Source organism: Mirounga leonina, unplaced genomic scaffold (genome assembly GCF_011800145.1).
Source record: "Mirounga leonina isolate KUSES-001 unplaced genomic scaffold, KU_Mleo_1.0 Mir_175, whole genome shotgun sequence".
Lineage (NCBI taxonomy): Eukaryota > Metazoa > Chordata > Mammalia > Carnivora > Phocidae > Mirounga > Mirounga leonina.
Window position 1 is genome coordinate 17,004,931 of NW_023270453.1, and position 22,944 is coordinate 17,027,874.

The following is a 22,944-nucleotide window of genomic DNA, read 5'->3' on the forward strand; positions in this document are numbered from 1 at the left end:
CTTCCTTCCTTCCTTCCTTCCTTCCTTCCTTCCTTCCTTCCTTCCTTTATTTATGATTTTATTTATTTGAGAGAGAGTGAGTCCAAGCCGGGGGTGGGGGAGAGCAAACAAGCAGACTGTGGATTGCGTGCAGAGTCGCGACGTAGGCCTTAATCTCAGGACCCTGAGACCATGACCTGAGCTGAAATCAGGAGTCGACACTTCACTGACTGAGCCACCAGGTGCCCCATCCACATTTTTAGATTCCACATACAAGGGAGGTCAAAGAGTATTTGTCTTTCTGCGTCTTATTTATTCACTTCACATAGAACTCTCCAGATCTATCCACGCTGTCTCAAATGGCACCATGTCCTTCTCTCTTAGGGCTGTGTTAACTGATTAGCTTGTGGTAATTGTTTCACTCTGTGTGTATGTAACATACACATACATCTCAGATCATCATATTCTACACCTTAAATATATGTAACTTTGTCATTTATCTGTCAGTAAAGCTAGAAAAAAAAAAGGAAGAAAGGAAATATTTGAGGAAAATAGGATGACCGACTTCTTGTCTTTTCAAATAGTGGGTTTCGAATTGACAAGGCATCAGAATCACTTGCCACAGTGACCACCAGAGCCTCAGTTTCTGATTCAGTAGGTCTGGGGTTGGGCCCAAGAATTTGTATTTCTAGCAAAGTTGAATCCTTCTGGAGGGCATACTTTGAAAACCACTGTTTCAAAAAGGTGAAAGTTATCTGATTTAAATAGCCTATAGAATACTAAAGAGAACTGAAAAAAAAAATCTTCAAAAGAACACATTAAAAGAAAATTGAAGAATATATTCTCTGATGATCATTTAGATGCTTCAGAGATAAAGAGGGACCACTGACAAAGGTAAAATTCAGACTGACTAAACTGGACCAAGAAAGTAATGAAGTAATATTTTAAAACTTGGAAGGAAAAGGCAAAACTTTATCTGTAATTTTATAGCAACCCAAATTGTTTTGTAAAATAAGGGCATAATACTTATTATCTCAGCCACATGAGGTCTTTGAAATCTTGCTTCAGAAAGACCATCTTAAAAAACCCTTTTGGATCCAGAAGGCTTCTGTGAAATTGCAGCCAGCTAACATTTCAGCTTGTGAGTAGAGTAGAATCTCAACCCTTGTGCTTCTTGACACATGGAAGACTGTTATTTTTGTAGAATGCCCGTCAATTTCATCATGTCAGAGCAGTAAATATTATGTACTATGCAAAACTTCTGATTCGTCTACTCTATTATTAGGAACTGGTCAGAACTCTTCACTATCCTTGCTTCTGTGATAGGAAGGAAGAGTTAGGGCGGCCACTATTCGTAGGAGATACGGTCATCCACATTCGAAAGCCAGAGACTCAAACAAAATTTAGAATAAATAAGAGATGTAGTGAAAAGAAGGGCCATATGCACCCCAATGTTCATAGCAGCAATGTCTGCAATAGCCAAACTGTGGAAAGAGCCAAGATGCCCTTCAACAGATGAATGGATAAAGAAGATGTGGTCCATATATACAATGGAATATTACTCAGCCTTCAGAAAGGATGAATACCCAACTTTTGCATCAACATGGGTGGAGCTGGAGGGGGATTATGCTGAGTGAAATAAGTCAAGCAGAGAAAGACAATTATCATATGGTTTCACTCATATGTGGAACATAAGGAATAGCATGGAGGACATTAGGAGAAGGAAGGGAAAAATGAAGGGGGCGGAAATCAGAGGGAGAGATGAACCATGAGAGACTATGGACTCTGAGAAACAAACTGAGGGATTTAGAGGGGAGGGGGGTGGGGAGATGGGTTAGCCTGGTGATGGGTATCAAGGAGGGCATGTACTGCATGGAGCACTGGGTGTTATACGATAACAATGAATCGTGGATCACCACATCAAAAACTAATGATGTATTGTATGGTGACTAACATAACATAATAAAATAAAATAAAATAAAATAAAATAAAATAAAAATATAGATGAAATAAGAGAGTCTATCAATGTCGCCTAACAACAAAGCTACAAAAAAATATGGTATGATCTATACCAGCAGTAAAATGTAGAAAATGTAATACTGAATAAGATATTTCCATTACCCCTCAAAAAAATACGACATTTCAAAGCACTGACTGAAGAAAGAAGACAAAGATCTCTCTGGAGAAAAAAAATTATACTTACTGAAGGAGCTTTAAGATGGAGAGACATCCTATGATTAGTTGGTATTATTATTAGTTACTAAGTATTATTAAATGATGATTGTCCACGTATTACATGATCAGTCCTATGATGTCCTATCAAAATTCCAGATGGATTTTCCCCCCACATTCAACATTTATCAATTTATTATTTAACATCCCAGTCAATGCAAATGTTGTTAATGCTAAGATTTGACAAAGCTACCTGGTGGATATACAGCTGGGTGTATTTTTGTTTAAAATATTTAAATTTAAAAAATTAAGGTTTTATTTTATTTTAGAGCAGTTCTAAGTTCACAGCAAAATTGAAGGTAATGTACAGAGAATTCCCATATTCCTCCTTCCCCCATACATGCACGGCCTCCCCCGCTGTCAACACCCCCAGCAGAGTGGCACTTCTGTTATAACTGATGAACCGACAGTGACACATCATCATCACCCAGAGTCCACAGGTTACATCAGGGTTCGTTCTTGGTGTTGCACATTGTAGGGAGTTGGACAAATGTATAATGACAGGGATTTATTATAATATCATACAAAGTATTTCCAGTGCACTAAAAACCCTCTGTGTCTTCCTACTCATCATCCTCCTTCCCCTAGCCCCTGCCAACCACCGCTCTTTTTACTGCCTGCCCAGTTATACCTTTTCCAGAATGTTATGGACTTGGAAACATGCAGTATGTACCTCTTCCAGATTGGCTTCTTTCAGTTAGTAATATGTGTCTAGGTTTACTTCATGTCTTTTCATGGCTTTATGGCTCATTTCTTTTTAGTGCTGAATAATATTCCATTGTCTATTTATTTATCCATACATCTACTGAAGGACATCTTCACTGCTTCTAAGTTTTGGGGATTATAAATAAACCTGCAATAAACATCTGTATGTGGGTTTTTGTGTGGACATAAGTTTTCAACTGTTTTGGGTGAATACCAAGAAGCATAATTGCTGGATTATATGGTAAGATCATGTATAGTCAGAACCCACCAAACTGTCTCCGAAAGTGGTTGTCTGCAGCCTTTTGCATTCCCACCAGCAAGAAATGAGAGTTCCTGTTGCACCACATCCTTTCCCCACCTTGCCAGCATTGGGCGTTGTCAGTGTTCTGGATTTTGTTCATTCTAATAAACGATTTTTTAATGTTGAACCAGTCTTGCATATTTGAATAAGTCCCACTTGGTCATAGTATATAATTCTTTTTATACACTGATGGATTCAATGTGAAAACATTTTGTTGAGGATTTTCACATCTATGTTCATGAGAGATATTGGTCTATAGTTGCCTTTTCTTTAATATCTTTGTCTGATTTTGGTTGTGAGTTTGATATAGTCTCTCTGCATCTATCCTCTGATAGAGACTATAGAGAATTGGTATATTTTTCCCTTAAATGTTTGATAGAATTCACCAGTAAGCCCACCTGAGTTCGCAACTTTCTGTTTTGGATGATTTATTAATTATTGATTCAATTTCTTTAACAGATACTTAACCTATTATATACTGATATTACTATCAATTTAATAGATAAGACTTTTCAGATTGTCTATTTCTTCTCTGAGTTTTGGGAGATTATGCCATCTAAGTCATCAAATTTGTAGTCGAAGAGTTATTCATAATATTCCTTTATTATCCTTTTACTGTCTCTGGGACCTACAATGATGTCTCCTTTTTCATTTATGACATCCTCTCTCTTTTTTTTTTTCCCCTTAGTTAGCCTGGTTAGATCTTTATCAATTTTATTGTATTTTCAAAGAACCAGGTTTTGGTTTTATTCACTGTCTCTCGATTTCACTGATTTCTGCTCAAATTCATATTCTTTCTTTCTTCTGTTTACTGTGGATTTAATTAGTTCTTTTTCTGGTTTACTAAACATAAACTCAGGTTATGGATTTTATATCTCTCTTCTTTCCTAGTATGTGCATTCAACACTTTAAATTTTCCTCTGGTCATTGCTTTCCACAAATTTTGATAAATCGTGTTTTAATTTCCATTTAGTTCAAAATACTTTTTATTTTCTCTTGTGATTTTTTCTTTGATCCATGTGTTATTGAGAAGTGTGTTGTTTAATCTCCATATATTTTGGGTTTTTCCAGATATCTTGCTGTTACTTTTTGATTTCTGGTTTAATTGTGTTGTGGTTTAAGAGCAGACATTGTGTGAGTTCTGTTCTTTTGAATTTGTGAAGGTATGTTTATGGCCTAGAATGTGGCCTATTTTGGTGAACGTCCCTTATGAGCTTGAGAAGAGTAGATTATGCTGTTGTTTGGTGAAGCAGTCCATAGGTGTTAATTTTATCTGGTTATTTGATGATGTTGTTGAACTGCAGGTGGATTTTTTTGAGGAAAAAGTACTATATGTAAGTGTTTTTTTTCCTCATACCCATCTCTAGGTATCATTTCTATTCCTGCTTTACTATGGCGGTCCCTAATCACCACCATAACCATCTTTTTCCTAACATATTAACGATGTCTAAAACACAACCACCAGTGCATTTTTGAGCGAGCATAATGTGAAAAAGCGTTTGTCAATGTAGGCTTGTAAATTAGGTTCTAATATGAGGGCAACCCATTTCCAGTGGAGTCATTAAGGAAATATTGGGAGGAAAGAAACAAAGTGAATGTTTGATAGTGACATCCCAGTGTAGTATCAGCTCTTCTTTCGATTGTAATGTCAACTGAACATCATTTTACCCAACTACTCCTGATCTGAGGGTACTCCAGCTGGTTCTCCAGGTAGAAGTGTGGTTGGTCTCTCACTTCATCACTGTTCCTAGTGATAAGTCTGATGGTGTCATTTTCTACCTGTTAATAACAATGAAGGGAGAACCTGAAGGTGGATTACGATAAGAACACTGTTGAGGTTTGGCATTCCCTAAAAGTAACTTTTTTTTTAAATAAAAATTTTAACTAAACATTTTAAACTATTTAAAATTTATATTTAACATTATTTATAATTCATAAAATATACAAAACTTGTGACAAATTATTTTTATAATTTATTCTGATATTAATGGAGAGGAAATATTTGGGAAAGCATATTCTACACTGAATTGTTTTCTTTAAAGTTATTGAATCCTTTTAGGCACTGTGGTTTAGAGAATTTTGAACTATGTAGTTATTTTTTAAGAGTGCTGTGAGAATTTATGCTTAATAACAGACTTTTTGAGCAGAGGTAGTGACATGTCTGTTACTTTTGAGCTTTATGTCTGTCAAGACTGAGTTCCTTGAGAATAGAAATTTGAAGGTAGCAACCTGTTTACCTTTGCCTACTTATCTTTAAACCTGGTAGGTGTTCAGTAAAGCTTTGTTGAAATAAAATGACATCTTGTCCTTGGCCACTGCCTCATTCTGGGGGATCTTGCCATGGAAAAAAAGTATAGCTGTTGATTTAAATCAAGATGCTCTTAAGAATTTGTGAACTAATCATGGAACACTACATCAAAAACTAATGATGTAATGTATGGTGATTAACACAACATAATAATAAAAAAAATAAAGGAAAGATCAAATTAAAAAAAAAGAATTTGTGAACTGATTCACCTCTGCCAAGTAAGAACTATTCTATCAAACTAAAAGCATCAGTTGCATACCTACTGTGTATTTAGCATCATTAGATTGGCACACCTACTCAGTAATTGTGAGCAGATGGAATTAGCTGATATAAAAGAGCATGTGTGTTTTTCCCTCTCCGTCCCCTCCCCCACAAAGTAGAAAAATAGAATTCTCCATCATTTTTTTTTCTAACAAGGACATGTTCAGATGTATTAGTCAAACTTGGAGTCCCTCCAACACTAAAGCTTACATCTAAATTTAGAACTAATGAGCTCTCTGTATGTACCAGACTGGAAAGCACATATTCTCTCCATTAGCATCAAGACACTTTTATTCGACATAAATCTATTGCCAAAGAGAATATTAATGTTCCTTAGTGTTACTGGCTCACAAAACTCACTCTTTTCTTAACGTGCTCGGGAAAAACACAAATATATCCATCAGAGAAGAACAGCAAGTGTATAGAGAAAACAGAATGCAGAGAACCATAGAGATCTCCATAAAATGGGCTGTAAAGGTCTTCTAGCCCAACACACTTTGACTGCTAGAATTCCTTTCCAAAATAACTTTCCTGCTTGATCACCCAGCCTCTAAATACCTCCCCTGCCAAGGTTCTCTGATCCCCCTTCCCCTTTTGCTAGCTCTGATCGATAGTTTCCCTGGCATAAAATCAAAATCCTTTTGCTACTGCCTCCCAATTAGTTTCAGATATGCTCCTTTGGACACACAGATTGATAACTCTTTTATATGACTTTTTAAAAATGCTTGGTGACAACTACCACATATTCTCCCTCTCTAGTTTCCTATCCCTTTGCTTTCCAGTCCTCTCTTCTCCAGGCTAAAATCTTCAGTTCATTTACCCTTCCTCATATGCTCCCATTTCAAGCTGCTTCATCCTCCTGGCCGCACTCTTGTTATGTTCCAAATAACACAACTTTTCTAACAAGGGCATCATGACTTTTAAAGGAAGTTAACTATGGCAGAAATGTGATAAGTGGCTGCTGGGGAAGGTACTCAGTCCCCAACAAATGGTTATGGTTGAAATAAATGACTATTAAAATAGTACATTTGACTTGGGAGAGGAGAGAGTAAACCCATGACTATCTTGCTTACAGAATCAAATGAAGTAATGGTCGCTTTGATGGGATGAGGCTGGGGAGATGAAAAACTTGAGAACAGCCTTAAGTCTACCTTGAGAGGTTAGTACAGATGATATCATCACTTTGCCTCAGAATATAAAGGGTAGAGAGTAAGTTTACCTACAGGAAGAAATGCATAGTATATTGAATATGTTAGCTTAGAGACATTTAATAAAATTGCTGCATAGATAAGTTTATAGAGCAATTACAATATCTATATGCTGGTTATATGCTCCTTTTTAGATGACGGTGATTCCTAAATTTGGAGCAGAGTTCTTTCATCCACGTGTTCTCTAAAACCAATTTGTTCTTTTGAAGCAAAAATCTTTATTTTATACTCTGGGATCTCTGATCTAGGGGAGGTGAAAAAAATCTCTGGCAAATTGATCTGCACAAAACCATTAAGTAATATAGATTTTTTAAAACTTGCAGTGCTAATTCTCATGTTTCTGAAATGAAGACATTGGGTTGGCTGACATTCTGTGTTTTCATCCAGTTTTCTTTAGGTGGCTGGATACCCTGAGAATTCAGGCTCCAGAACTCCAGGTAGCCAGACCATTTCTATTTGAACTCTCTGCTAGTTTAAACCATTGGCCCATTGTTAATTTTACCTATATATGTATGGCTTATTAAAAGTTGCTCTTGGGGCTCCTGGGTGGCTCAGTTGGTTAAGCGACTGCCTTCAGCTCAGGTCATGGTCCCGGAGTCCTGGGATTGAGTCCCACATTGGGCTCCCAGCTCGGCGGGGAGCCTGCTTCTCCCTCTGACCCTCTCCCCTCTCATGCTGTTTCTCTCTCTCTCTCTCTCAAATAAATAAATAAATAAAATCTTAAAAAAAAATTAAAAAAAAAAGAGTTGCTCTTATAATTTAATCTGGTCTGCTTGAAATTTCTATTTCCCCCTCCCAGGCCATCTAACTAATTTTTATTTGTGGTCTATTAGACATGAATTTTTGGCCTTTCTCTTATAGCTTATAATCATATTAGCACTAGCACATTTTGGCCTACAGAATTTCACACCTTTCACTGCCTTAAAAACTTCGCTGATTTCTTCTTATTCAAAGTAATTTTTGTTTCAAAACTTTAAAATGAAAATGCATGAAAAACTCTGCTTTATTTTGCATGTGGAAGTTTGAAAACCATGGGCCTACAGGGCAGGATAGCAGTCACCCTGCACAGTACAAGATACTACTGTCCTTTATTATCCAACATTTTCATCTTAACTACCTTTAAAGTCCGACCACATCCAACTACATTCTTCCTACATTTTTGAACATCAAATTTCTTAATTTGTTCACTGCTCTCTAGTCTCTAGACCTATTAGATGTTTTTACATTTTCATAAGTTCTTATCTCTGTTTGAGAGACCTTTCTCTGCATATATGAAAAACCCACAGCAAACACTGTACCCAATGGTGAAAGATTAGAAGCTTTTCCTCCGAGGTCAGGAACAAGACAAGGAAACAAGCTTTTCCCTCTTCTTTTCAACATAGTTCTGGGGGTCTTGGCAGAACAAGAAAAGGAAATTAAAGTCATCCAAATTGGAGAGAAGAAGTAAAACTGTCTCTATTCACACATGATATGATCATATCTGTAGAAAACCCTGAAGACTCCACAAACATCATTAGGAGTTTATAAGCGAATTCAAAAGTACAGGATTCAAACTCAACGCACAATTCAGTTGCATTTATATACACTGTCAGTGAACAATCGAAAAGAGAAATTATGAAACAATTCAAATTATAATAGCATCAAAAAGAATAAGATACTTAGGAATTAGCCAAGGAGCTGGAAGACTGCAATGCAAACTGCAGAAGACCAATGAAAGACATTAAGGAAGAGAGAAATAAAGAAAAACACACCCATCATGGACTGGAAGACTCTATATTGTCAAGATGTCAATACTACCTAAGGCAATCTGCAGGTTCAATGCAATCTCTATCAGAATCTCATGACTTTTTTTTGCAGAAATAGAAAAACCCATTCTAAAATTCATGGGGAATCACAAGGGACGCCAAGCAGCCAAAACAATCTTAAAAAAGAATAACAGGGGTGCCTGGGTGGCTCAGTTGGTTCTGTGCCTGACTCTTGATTTCAGCTCAGGTCATGATCTTGGGGTTGTGAGATGGAGCCACTAGATGGGCTCTGCCCTTGGCAGAGAGTCTGCATGGAATTCTTTCCTTCTGCCCCTCCCTGGCTCATGATCTCATTTTCTCTGTCTCTCTAAAATGGATAAATAAATCTTAAAAAAAAAAAAAAAAGAAAAGAAGAACAAAGCTGAAGGACACATACTTTCTGACTTCAAAAATTATTCCAGTAATTTGATTTTTGATTACTACACAATCAAAAACAGTGTAGTCCTGGCATAAAGGCAGATACACAAGTCAATCTAACAGAACAGGGATCCAAGAAATAAATCCTCACATGTGTAGTCAGGTGATTTTTGACAAGGCTGCCAGTACCATTTAATAGGAAAAGGGCAGTCTTTGTAACAAGAGGTTCTGGGAAAACGAAATATCCACATATAAAATAATGAAATTGGATCCTTACCTCACACCAAATACAAAAATTAACTTTAAATGCATCAAAGACTTAAACATAAGAGCTAAAACCATAAAACTCTTAGAAGAAAACATAAGGCAAAAGTTCTATGACACTGGATTTGGTTGCTTCTAGTTTTCATCAGTTGTGATAAGAAAATGCCAGAGTAGGGCAAAAGCTTCATGACACTGGATCTGGCTGGACTTCTTGGATATGACACCACAAGACAAAACAGACAAATTGAACTCCATGAAAATTTTAAAAATTTCTGCCTCAAAAGACAAAATGAACAGAGTAACAAGGCAACCCAAAGAATGGGAAAGAACATATGCAATTCATATATCTGATAAGGGATTAATATTCTCTCTCTATATATTACATTTTGCTTATCTATACCTCTATAGATGGACACTGGGTTTCTTCCATGTTTTGGCTATATATTAATTGACTCAATCTTTTATTTAGTCTGCCCTAAGGTCACCAAAAATTTAAAAATAGCTACCAAATTATACTATAAGCAGTCTTTGACAAAATGGTGGAGTAGATAGATAAGGTGTCTGTTTTGTCCACTTCACTTCCTAATACCTTTTATCTCTGCTCAGACACCCTGAAATCTCAGGAAGTGAGTGAGCACATCATACTTGCTCAGTCTAGAGGCCCATCCTATCTCTTGTTAGCAATTCTTTTCTTTGTTACCTTGCTTTGCCATTACCGCAGAGTAGGGGTTCACAAAATACCTTTCCTGTGTCTAATTTCTGCAATGTATGGTCATTTTATTCATTATAATAAAATATTAATACAAAAACTGAGCACATTTTTTTAAAGCCTTTTTTTTTAAAGATTTTATTTATTTTTTGACAGAGAGAGACAGCGAGAGAGGGAACACAAGCAGGGGGAGTGGGAGAGGGAGAAACAGGCTTCCTGCAGAGCAGGGAGCCTGATACGGGGCTCGATCTCAGGACCCCGGGATCATGACCTGAGCCGAAGGCAGACCCTTAATGACTGAGCCACCCAGGTGCCCCACTGAGCACATTTTTATCGAGTAATTACACTATATGCTTATCTTATTTAATCCTGGCAATAACTAGATGAGATGGATTACAGTGTTCCATCATTTTATGGGTGAGGACCCTGATGTTGAAAAGAGTATGTAATTTACCCAAAGTTACCTCTGCTCCAGTCTGGCTAGCTCCAAAGGTCTTGGTCATAAGCTCTGAAGTAAGATTAAGGAGAAGGGGGGAAACCTGGATGGCTCAGTTGGTTAGGCATCTGCCTTTGGCTTGGGTCATGATCTTGGGGTCCTGGGATCGAGCTTCTCGCTGTCTCTCTGCCACTCCCCCTGCTTGTGCTCTCTCTCTCTCTTTATCTCAAATAAATAAAATCTTAAAAAAAAAAAAAAGACTAAGGAGAAGGGAGGGCCTTCTAAGAACAGCTTTCCACCCAAAAAGGCCCATTTTAATTCTGAGAATTCTACAATTTTGGCAAGCCTATGAAAGAAAGGATTATGATGGTCATCCACTCTATTTCTGTGGACTAATCACCTGAGGTACTTTCAAAAGAAGGAGGGGTGGTTGTGAAGTGGGTTTAAATGGGAAGAAAAAGACAAGTTTATGATTTTGCAGCTCTGAAAAATAATGATGATCTTCAGGATTAGATTGCATTACAAGTCTGTTGTGAGTTAGCCTGCATGCCAAGAGTGATGTGTTTGTTAACAGGAATATGTTGTTTAACATAGGCAGTGATTATAATCACACTCTAAAATGTCCTCTTACTTACAAAAGTAAAAGATTTAAAAAGTAATAATGACTTTTAATCTTCCCTTGAATTTTTTTAAAGCCACTGCTTTACTGTTTTCTAATTAGTGAAAAATCTTACGAAATTATGCGTAACTCAATACTTTAAAAATCATTGTTTGCCTAGACTTTGAAATGTTCAGTACTGTCATTTCAAAAATGGCTTTGTGTTTAAATACGAAAATTTGCAAGCAATTAGTTCTTTTGGCGGACTAATTGCTGTTGCTATTTAAAACTAAAATTAAACAGTGCAGCTATTTCAATTTGAATAGGAAGACTTACTCTCTATCATAAATAAATTCATAGGACGTTTCCTGGGGAGATTCTAGCTGTTTTCCCCTATGCACACATTACCTTGGTCAACTTATACAAAGGGCTATTGGGCTGATGATTAATAACCTGAGATTTCTCTAAAAAAGCTTCAGTGCAATTGATCTGGAAGACACAGTGCTGTCGATTGGGTCATTGATTTTTAAACTTCAAATTCCCTTCCACACTACCAAGTTATTAATCAGTTGCAATGGTTCCACTGCAGATATGCTAATTAATAAACCCTTCTGATTAACTCCTTGATATACCCTTGACCCAATTATCATTACTGCAAACATTTTAAAGTCTTTTATCATATTGTACAAGTAATCTATAGAGTTCGATAGCCACCAAGAAACAGCAACACCATTATTTTTCAGACATGAGGGGAATGACCTCCATTTGGATACTATCCAACTTGGTCCCGGGAGGTTACTAAAATGAACAAGAAAGTCATTTCAGTTTGTGTGTTTACAGAGGCAAAGAAACAGCACCTGAAGCGAGGGGGCCCTGGGCATTAGGAGATATGGGTTCTTTTACTAAGACCCTGTGTACTCATGCGAACTCGAGCAAGCAGTTAATCTCTCTGGGAGACTCATTCCTTAGTGTGAAACATGAGCACAGTGCACAATATGATTTCTAACCCACGGCACACTTTGACCCAATCCTGGAACAGCTTGTGTTCCTGCACCCCTAGAAAACTTCTGTAGCAACAGAGCTGGGGTAATCATTACCATTGCTCAATGTTTTGATTCTTTGCAACAGATACCAACTGTGATGGTCTAAGCTGTGAAGGAATTTGTTGTACAAATATTGGACAGTCCACGGAGTTTTCCAGAGGGTTAGAATCTCCACAGCCAGAAACACAGACAAACATGCCACAGCATGGCTTGGTAAGGACACGGCTGCAGCTGTTAACCCTGCCCCCCCAGGACCGAACTTTCAGAGTGTTCGTTCCACTTCCTCTACTGCATCCAGAAATCACAGGTTCTCGGTTGCAGAAAGTGGACCAGGCTCCAAGACCCTGGAGGTCTATGCTGTAACGCTCTGACTGAGGCTTAGCAGCGGTCTACACAGCCCTCTAATGACCACAGCAGGATCTGCTGTTTCATATGGCTCAAGCTGGAGGGTTCCTTTAACTCGTGTTGAACCTGTTTCAAAGTTATCGCTGTGCCAGGCCGTTCTCCAAAACAGCAACCCTCCCAGGCACTTGATACTGGGCTGGAGTAGTTTGAATTTCTGGATTCAGACTATACCGGCTCTCAAACCTAAGAGCCATATACAGAGAGCAGTGTGCTTCCTTCTTTGTGTCAGGAGATGCGAGGTATAAATGTGTTCTTTACTTTCAAGAGGATGTCACGCCTGAAGCTCATGTAACATTGTGTGTCATCTATGCTCAAATTAAAAAAAAATAAAGAAATTAAATTTAATTCAATTTAATAAAAAAAAAAGTGATGTCACAGAATATTCCTGAACTCTTTACCAACACCTGATATTCCTTAATCTTTACTGGAACTTACTTCCCACTGTAGGGTAGCAGAATATATCACCCCAAAGCATGCCACTTGGACAGAAGGATTATTTTAAACTGAACAGAACTGAGAAGAAACAGACAGAGGGAAAAGCTCTCTGTCCTCCCCTGTAAATCTGTAAAGGTGTCCCCCTCTCCCCTTCTCTACCAGGAAGGACAGAAGTTAACCGCTGGAGACATCTTTAGATCCTGATCAGACCAGAGATGGCACAGAGGAGTCCACACAGCAAACCTCACTAACTAGGCTTTATCTCCCACTAGCTCCCCAGAGACTCGCCTCCCTGTAATTTGCTGCCCTAGGAACTCAAATTTCTTTTCCTTTGTCTTGTCACCTCTCTACAAATGTATTGTTCTTTTGCCAAGATGCTCTATAAACTCAAGTTCTAACCCCCCATTAGATTACTACTCATCTCTGAGTGCCTCCGTGTGTATGCACAATGCATGTGTTAATAATCTCTTTGCTTTTCTCCTTTTAGTCTTCTGTCAGTCTAATTTATGGCTGCCCCAGTCAGAGAACCTAGGAGGGCAGAGGGAACAAGATGTCCTAACTTGTCTACCTCATTATTTGTCTTTATGGTAACTGCTCACCTGCTCTGTACCATCTTTCTCTAGACAGGTCAAGCAATACCCTCATGGCTGTGCATCTACCTCCCACGTGTGCTTCCCTTGTCTGTCACCAGGGCCACAGATCCCCTTGTTGCTCCCTGGCATCTGCCATTTCAGAATCCTGACACTCCACGGGTGCTGGGGAGCTCATGCTCTGCTCTCGAGCTGGCCCCCCAGAACTCCCCGTCAGCCTCATTAGGTAATTGACAAAAAATGTACATCTTTAAGGTGTAAAATGTTATGTTTCATATACATACAGGTTGTGAAATGATGACTTCGATCAAGCTAATTAAAACATTCATCACCTCACGTAGTTAGTACTTCCTTTTTGTGGTGAGAACACTTTGGATCTGTCCTCTTAGCAAATGTCAAGGGCGCAACACAATATTGTTACATGCCATCCTTGCATCCTACATTCGGTCTCTGGAGCTTATCCGTTTAATAACTGAAACCTCATACCCTTGGACCAACATCTCCCGCTCTCAGCAACCACCATCCTATATGTGCTGTGAAGACATACGAGAATGACACAAGAGAATATCATGAACTTTAAAAAGAAGGAAATCCTGGGCGCCTGGGTGGCTCAGTTGGTTAAGCGACTGCCTTCGGCTCAGGTCATGATCCTGGAGTCCCGGGATCGAGTCCCGCATCGGGCTCCCTGCTCGGCAGGGAGTCTGCTTCTCCCTCTGACCCTCCTCCCTCTCATGCTCTCTGTATCTCATTCTCTCTGTCTCAAATAAATAAATAAAATCTTAAAAAACAAACAAAAAAAACCCAAAAAAACCCAAAGACCATGACTTTAAAAAAAAAAAATAAAAAGAAGGAAATCCTGCCATTTGCGACAACATGGATGAACCTGGACGACATTATGCTGAGTGAAGTAAGCCAGACACAGAAGGACAAATACCGTCTTGTGTCACTTGTATGTGGAATCTAAAAACAGGGCATTCATAGAAGCCCTTGTTTCTTTTCAACTGCAAGTGGATAGACGTGGTGGATGAGCTGTTTACTCCTGTAATGCACGCTGTCCCTATTAAACTGCAGCTGAGTAGAGAGACACTGTTTATTTTATTTTATTTTATTTTATTTTTTTTAAGATTTTATTTACTTATTTGAGAAAGAGAGACACAGAGAGAGAGAGAGAGGGAACACAAGCAGGGGAGCGGGAGAGGGAGAAGCAGGCTTCCCGCTGAGCATGGAGCCCAATGTGCGGCTCGATCCCAGGACCCTGGGATCATGACCTGAGCTGAAGGCAGCCGCTTAACCACTGAGCCACCCAGGCGCCCCGAGAGACACTGTTTTAATAATGTACCTTTGTCATCACTATTCTCCTTCTTACTAATACTTTAGGGTCCTTCCAATGTTTCCCATTTCTTTTCCTTTTCACGTTGTATTCCAACAGGCAAGTCCCGTGATTCTCTCTTTTACCTGTTTCCGAATGAGTTTCACACATCAAACAAGGCCTACTCTGGCTGATGATTTCTGCCCGAGGTGACGTAGTATGGTGAGGACTGATGCCAAGAAAAGGTTCCTCCCTTCTACAAGAAAGCAGAGATGTGACCTCTGTTGTTCCCAGGCTGGCAGGGGGACAGAGACACTCTGTCTCCTTCCTTTCCAGGGTTCAGTGGTTTTAGAGAGGCCTCGTTAGCCCCTATTCAGGTCCCAAGAGCTATTACTGCAGATGTGAATACAGAAGGAACATGCATTATTGCTGTTGCCTGGGGAGTGAAAGCCAACCTGCAAATGGCACTTAGGTTAGAAAACATGGAGAGAGAAGACTGGAAGACGCTTGAGCTGGTCAAGAAGGACAGCTTCAGCAAGGGCCATGGTGAAAGAGACTCCATATGGCCGGCGCAGATTTGAAAAGAAAAATCTTTTATCCAGGAAGATGGTCTTTTGCTTTCCTGTTACTTCTGTCTTATCAGCAGGAATCGTAAATGCCTTGCATCCATCATACAGGTCTTGCTTTTAGCCCCTCCCCCCTCCGCCAGCTCCTTTGTGCGGATCTGTGGCCGGGGGTCAGCCTGCTGGAGTAAGTGGCTCTGGGGCCATTAGACTCAGGCTTCAAAACCTCAAAACCAAGGCCCCCACTGCTCCCCTGCAGCCGCTCTCTGTCATTAATTTGGCCTTGGGTACTTGATTTACAGGACAATACATTCATTGACACTCAACAAAGAGAACCCATTAAACCCAAGCTCCAAGAGTGTTGGGGCATTTGATGGGAAGTAACCAGCCACTCCTCGGATTTAGGAGTCTCATCTGAACCCTTTCAAAAATCTAAGAAGCAGCTGAGGATCCTTTGAAAAGCAAAATGGGATTCCCAAGGCAAATACAAAAAGAAACCCAGAGAGCAATCATTTACCTTGTTTTCTGAAGACACATCTGAACGGTCTGGCCTGTCTGCAGCTCTCCAGTTTATGGTTGCTCAGGATAGGTGATACACCAGAAGCAGAAAGGGGCCGTCTACAAACATATATAATTCATATCACATTTACTCCAGAAAAACAAAGCACCTCTGCCAGGCATTGAACACGACGACCCTTGGGACGGGGCAGCCCTGGCTTAGCCCCTCAGAAGGGTCTTCCCGGGAGCACACGGTGTCCCCCCCCCCCCGATGCCTTTACTCACATGGCCCCTCAGCCTTCCTCACGCTGCAGCCCCTCTTTGATTGCAGAAACCTTATCCTCATAACCTCACGGGGCTGGACACAAAACCTTCCACCTGCAACACTAAGGAAGGGTTTTTCTGTTTTAAGACTGTTTTTTAAATTACCTTTAAAAAAAAAAAAAGATTTATTTATTTATTTTAGAGAGAGAGAGAGCAGGAACAGGAGGGGCAGAGGGAGAGGGAGAGAGAAACTCTCCAGCGCAGAGCCCAATGTGGGGCTCGATCTCACTTCATGACGTGAGCCGAAACCAAGAGTCAGACACTCAACCCACTGCGCCCCCCAGGCGCCCCTATTTTATGACTGTTTTTTAATGGTCACTCTGCAAAATAAATAAATAAAAAGAAAAAAGAAAAAAGTTTAAAATGCATATGAAATCAGTCTCAAAATGCTGCAAGCCAATCCTATGCCTCTTGTAAAGGTAGAGCCCGAGAAGAGGTAGAACCAAGAAGGTGTTCTCACTGACATGCTGAAATGTCTTTGTACAGAACATTTTTCCTGATAATAAAATTGCTGACAAATGCTTATGCTCATTTATAAACCATGTTTTACAGAAACTGAAATTCATTTCCTCTTCTTCTTCCCTCCAAAGGACTCTGGCAAAGTTAATAGAAAAAAAAATACCTTGTAAGACAGAACTGATTATTCATTATTAATAAGACCTGAAAGCCAACGCCCCACGTGTTAATCTTTTAGTAAACTGCAAATGTTTCCACATGCGCATCCATGAACTGTAAGTGCTTTGATTTTTGGCAAATGTTACAGAAGAGATGAGAACAGAAAAGAAAGAATCAAGATAACAGGAATATAAAGACTTTTTTGGGGAAAAGCATGGTGTTTCTGCACGTCGTCTCCTTTTGCAGTAAACACTGACATCTTTGTGGATGATCACTGTACTTTGGATGAAACATTACCAGAAAGAAGGTATGTTAAGAATATTTTATAATCTGAAGTATCAAACCGGTCAATTATCCATCCACTTAAGGACAAGGATAAAGGCTCACAAATATCAGAATGGTAATTTTCAAGGCATTAAGAAATGAATTCTTCCCTCTTATTACTATAGAAACAAGAGGCTCTTTTGTTTATTAACGTCATAAACTTAGACATGTACGCAGAATGAGAGTCACACCAGAAGCCTAAATATAGCCAGATATTGAATTAAAGTTCAGGAGCTCTGAGCAGGATTTCACGTCACTCACTGGAAGGTAGATATGGTTCAATTTAATTGTGGGTCATTCATTTTAATTAGATTGTCATGGGAAATTAAAGGATAGTTTGTGCATTAGCGCATATGCTGTTCCAAGACTTCAAATGAAATTAGAATTCTCCTGGCACGCGGGGGAAATGTTTCCTGACTTAGAAGGTCAAAATTAGTGTCATATGGACTTTAGAGCAATTGGTAACCAGTAGCTTTAACCATTAAGATGATCACTGAAAATCAATTATGGGTAGACGGAAAAACGGCTAAATGTTGTTCTACTTTTATTTCATGTCGTCCATGTTAGAATCGGTTTCCTTTCAATTTCCTAAAGCCTTCGCCCCTGGAATTAACTCCGGGTGGTGATTTCCTAGGTTTTCATTTTCACGACAAATTCGAAAATATCTTTTATTTTTAATTAGAAAAAAAATATATTTCACTCTGAACCTGTTCTTGTGGCTGTTAAACTGAGGCATAGTAACACAAACTTTTTTTTAGGTTTATTGGAGTGAAAGTTGATTCTAATCGGGCGGTGCCGAATAGGACGTGGTTGGATGCACGTTGCCAGCAGGAGCCAGGGAGAGATGGGCAGAAAGTGTGCAGCAGAGCAAGAAAATTATTGATGGGCTGTGGCTGAAAGCCTAGCTGGCGACTCGTGATGGGGTCCTGGGAGCTCTGACTGCGTAACCTTGGGGCCTCGGTAGGCCTAGGGTCGGGTTTTCTTACCTCGGCCACCACACCGGGAGAGCCAACTTTTAAAGCTAAGTGTTGACCAGTATGTATTCGACGATCCCACCAGCGGGACAAAATAATAGAAACACATTACTAAGAATCAAAATGGTAAAGATAAAAATTTCAAATCCAGGAACTCTGCAACGTGCAGAGGATTATCTCATTGAGTGGGGAATCTCCCATTTTCATCCTGGCTCGTATAAACCATTTGATCAATGATATAGTCTATCTATTTACTTGCTCAAAATGTCCTTCCGGCGGTTACGCCTGATGGCCAAATGTGACAAAGAATTACTGTGACTTCATTTGGAATCTACACACATTTCTCGCCCAAAATGTTGAACGGATTCCTGCAGAGGCCTGGATTCTTCCTTCCCGTAAGCTAGTCATTTAAATAAACACTAGTACGGCTTCTTTTTAAATCCTCACACATTTATTTTAGAAATGAACTTGAGGCTGCACTTCGACAATTACACTTTCTAAGTCAGCAATGTACATCCTTTTTTGGCTGCAGCATGGGCTCAGCCTGAGAACCTCCGTCGAAAGTCTTAATAGAAACGAACAGAGTAATAATTATATTACTTAAAAATGAGTGGAGTGATTCTTAGCTGATTACTTCCTACAAGCATAGCTAATCTAACCTTTCGCTTCCCATGCAATAATGGTTAAAATGCTAATTGTTAAGCCTTATTAGACTTAATTGTTATTTGCCTCAGCTGGGCTCATTAATCATTAGCCATCTGACTTCCCATTTTTGAATAGAGAATCTTTACTTAGTGGGACCGAGGAGGACCTCGTGCCAGTGTCTGCTCCCCTTCCCTGGTTCTCTCTCTTTCTTACAGTCTCAGATCTCAGGGTGCAAAGGAGGATGGGAGATGAGAATGGGAGACGTCATGGATAAGGTAAATAAAGACTAACACGCAGAGACCTTCCAATATTGCGCCTCATGCCCCTGGGTAAGAGAAGTGAGCGTGCCAAACACAGCCCTTTCTACAAACCTGCTGACAGAGCAGAGCCCTTCTCCACATTTCTTCCAAGGAATACAGAAGGAGACACAGGTGAACGATGCGGCTGGCACAGAATTAAGACGGAGAAGTTCTGAGTCCCTGCTTGTTTTCTACACAACACATGGATAGGGCTCCACTTTTGAGCACCCGGCTCCGCTCCCCTGCAACCACGCTGCGAGCCTGCCCGGCTCACTTACATACGTTTGCAGCAGTTTATTTCCTCATCCCTGACTCTATAGTCTGAGCGCTTCTAATCACGGTATCGAGCTTTTTCACTGATGGACACTTTTCAGGGGAATAAAATGACCACAATTTTTTTTCATATAAACTCTTCCAATTCTGTCTCATTATTCTTTATCATATCCTTCTGCACCTCATCTATCTCTCTTTGCAGGGTTCACACCCAACAGATATTTGTAGACATTTATTATGTCTTTCCCCGGTCGTCACTTAGGAGAGTTATTCATATTGCATTCATTTAAAATGTCTTCATAAATCAATGCAAACAGCTCCTTTATCATCTTCATTCCTTTTCCTTAAACTCCCATCAGGTCTTTGCATGTCTTGCACACACAATTAGGAATCCAAAGGCCAAATAAATACCCTAATAGATGGGCGCACCAGATTCACTGGGAAGCTGCTTTGATTTTTTTTTTTCCTTGTTCAAGGTGACAGTCTTGTGGTTGCAGTTTTAAATTTCATGATCTCCCTGAAAAGAATCTACCATCCTGTCATATATGAGACTTTTAATTCCCACAATCTCACGGTTGATTAGACAGGCAAGAGCTTTTATTCCCAGTTTAGAGATAAAGATGCTCAAACATAAGCCAAGCCTCGGGTATTATGGTTGGAGACAATTTCTATTGTATTTGAGTTCATTTCAATATATAAAAATATATACATTAACACTTTTCTAGTGAGTTGAAACATTTGAAAATACCTAGATAAATTTAATAGAACCAGAAGATTATGAAAATGACAAGTTTTTATATGACTTTTTGGAGCCGGTAATATTTCTGATAAAAAACAGTTCAAAGCCACATAAAAGCCAGACTAATTCTAAACCCAAGAGTCTGCCACAGCTTAAGGAAAAGCCTTTCTTACCATTTCTTGACATATACTATTCCTTTTATTTTGAAGCATGCCTTATCCCTTAAAGTTCTTGCTCTCATCCTGCTGTGGACTGAATGTTTGTGTCCCCCCAAATTCATGTGTTGGAACTTAATCCCCAAGGTTATGGTGATAGGAAGAGGGACCTTTGGGGAGGTGATGAGGACATGAGGGTGGGCCCTCATGAATGGGATTAATGCCCTGATAAAAGTGACCCCAGAGAGCCCCCGACCCCTCGTACCATGAGAAGACACAAAGAGACAACAGCTGTCTGCACCCCTAAAGAGGGCAATCACCAGAACCCCGACATGCTGGCACCCTGACCTCAGACTTCCGGCCTCCAGGCTGGGGTGTTTTGTGACAACAACCCAAAGAACTCCCACACCATCCCTGTCCCCAGACACACACACACACACACACACGCTTGCACACACATACATGCATGCATGCAGCCTAAGATACATCACAATTCCTTTAAATAGTGCAACCCCAGCTCAGGACGTGTTAGGAAGAACTGGGGGACGGAGAAACCAACACGAAGGGAGAGAAGATGAGGTTCGTAGAAAGGGCTGTGTTTAGCACACTCTGCCACGCATTGTGCCAACATTCATTATTTTTTTTTCTGGAAAAGATTTAATAACATGGTTATGGTATAACGTTAAGTAGAAGGAAATTCAAAGAGCAACTTTCAAATCTCTGGATACCATGAGACAAATTTTATTAAAAATTATAAAATTTTGAAAATAAACTGGGCGATATCACTCTATAATTCTGTGAACAATATGTCAAAACATTACTGGGTGGACCAACTGGAATGTCCATACATTGCTGGTAAGAGTGTCCTTGGTACAGCCACGCTGGGAAACTATTTCAAAATATCTATAAATGTGCACATATGCATGTTCTAAGCCCCAGCGATCCCATTCTTAGGAACGTACCTGACATGTGTGTATTCTGTCCATCAAAAGACATACGCAAGAAGGTTTAGATCAATCCTATTTTTAATAACCCAGTGCTAGAAATAACTCAATAACCGTTCTACTGTGCCAACATTCATTATTATTATTATTATTTGACTGAGGCATTCGTATCCAATGATCTTAATTCAACAGCAAATCCTAAACTGTGGGAAGAGCCCACTGGTACAGATACAGAAAGGACAAGCAGATCAGGGACTTAGTGAGACTTTTCCACGCTGTGTGAGCAATACAATATTGTTGTTGATGGTACCCAGACATCCTTCCTTTTCTTACTCTGGAAGATGCTATTCAACTGAATTTGCATGTATCAAAGCAGAGCATTTGCCTTTCCCGAACTTTAAGGCTGAGCAGTCTTCAGATAAGGATAAATGAAATTCTCCTGGACATTCTGCTAGCCCTTTGGATTTAGGTTGGACAGGTCCTCATTGGTAAAAAGAAGCAGTAAAAAAGACAAGAAAAAGGAAAAAAAAAAAGAAAGCTCTATGTTTATTTACCTTGACTAATACCAGTGGCTACGGATCTTCTAAGCAATGACAAAAATACCTCCTGTGGTGAGAAAAAATATTTTCTCTCTATACGTAAGGAATAAAAACACAACCTCTTTGATATTTTCATTCGAAAGTAACAGAAGCACATTTTAATTCCTCTAGGAGAAACCATTTTCAAACTAAAATCTAAATGCTAAATTTATCCACTGAAATTTTAGCCAATAATAGTTACTCTATACAAATAGCTTTACTTCTTCAAAATGAGGACCTAAAACCCCCTCCAGTTGAAATGCTAGTTTTTCTGAACGGTCTCAAATTTTAAATTGTTAACCCACAGTTACAGTTGTGATGAAAATTCCACGTTGATATTCTGACAAATTAGTTTATGTAAATATAGTCCATTTTATTCTCTCTTCAAGTAAATACTAACACATAAACAAATAAAAATCCATTTTATTTAAAATGTGTGTGTGCGCATGTGTGTGTTTACACAGAGGAAAAGGTGGCAGAAAAAAATTTAAAATATATAGTATTTACACTGCAAGGGCATAAAAAGTTATTAAAACATCAACTTAGGCAAGGACATACTAGCTAACATAAAATAAATTAAAAATACTAACAGCTCATTCTTTTTTTAAAAATTTTTTTTATTAAAGATTTTATTTATTTATTTTCACAGAGAGAGAGAGACACACAGCGAGAGAGGGAACACAAGCAGGGGGAGAGGGAGAAGCAGGCTTCCCGCCGAACAGGTAGCCCGACGCAGGGCTCGATCCCAGGACCCTGGGATCATGGCCAGAGCCGAAGGCAGACACTTAATAACTGAGTCACCCAAGTGCCCCACAGCTCATTCTTACTGAGCACCGGGCATAATACAGATACTGTATCTGTACAATGGTCGCGTCTGGCCATCTGTGGAACAGAGGAGTGGAAATGTGGCTAGTTCAAACTGAAATGTGCTAGAAGTGTAAAATGCAGAGTGGGTTTGGAAAACACAGTATGAAGAAAAAGTAAACTCTATCAATAATTTTTATTTTCATTACATATCAAATGATAATACATATTGAGTTAAAGAAGCCAAATAAGGGCGCCTGGGTG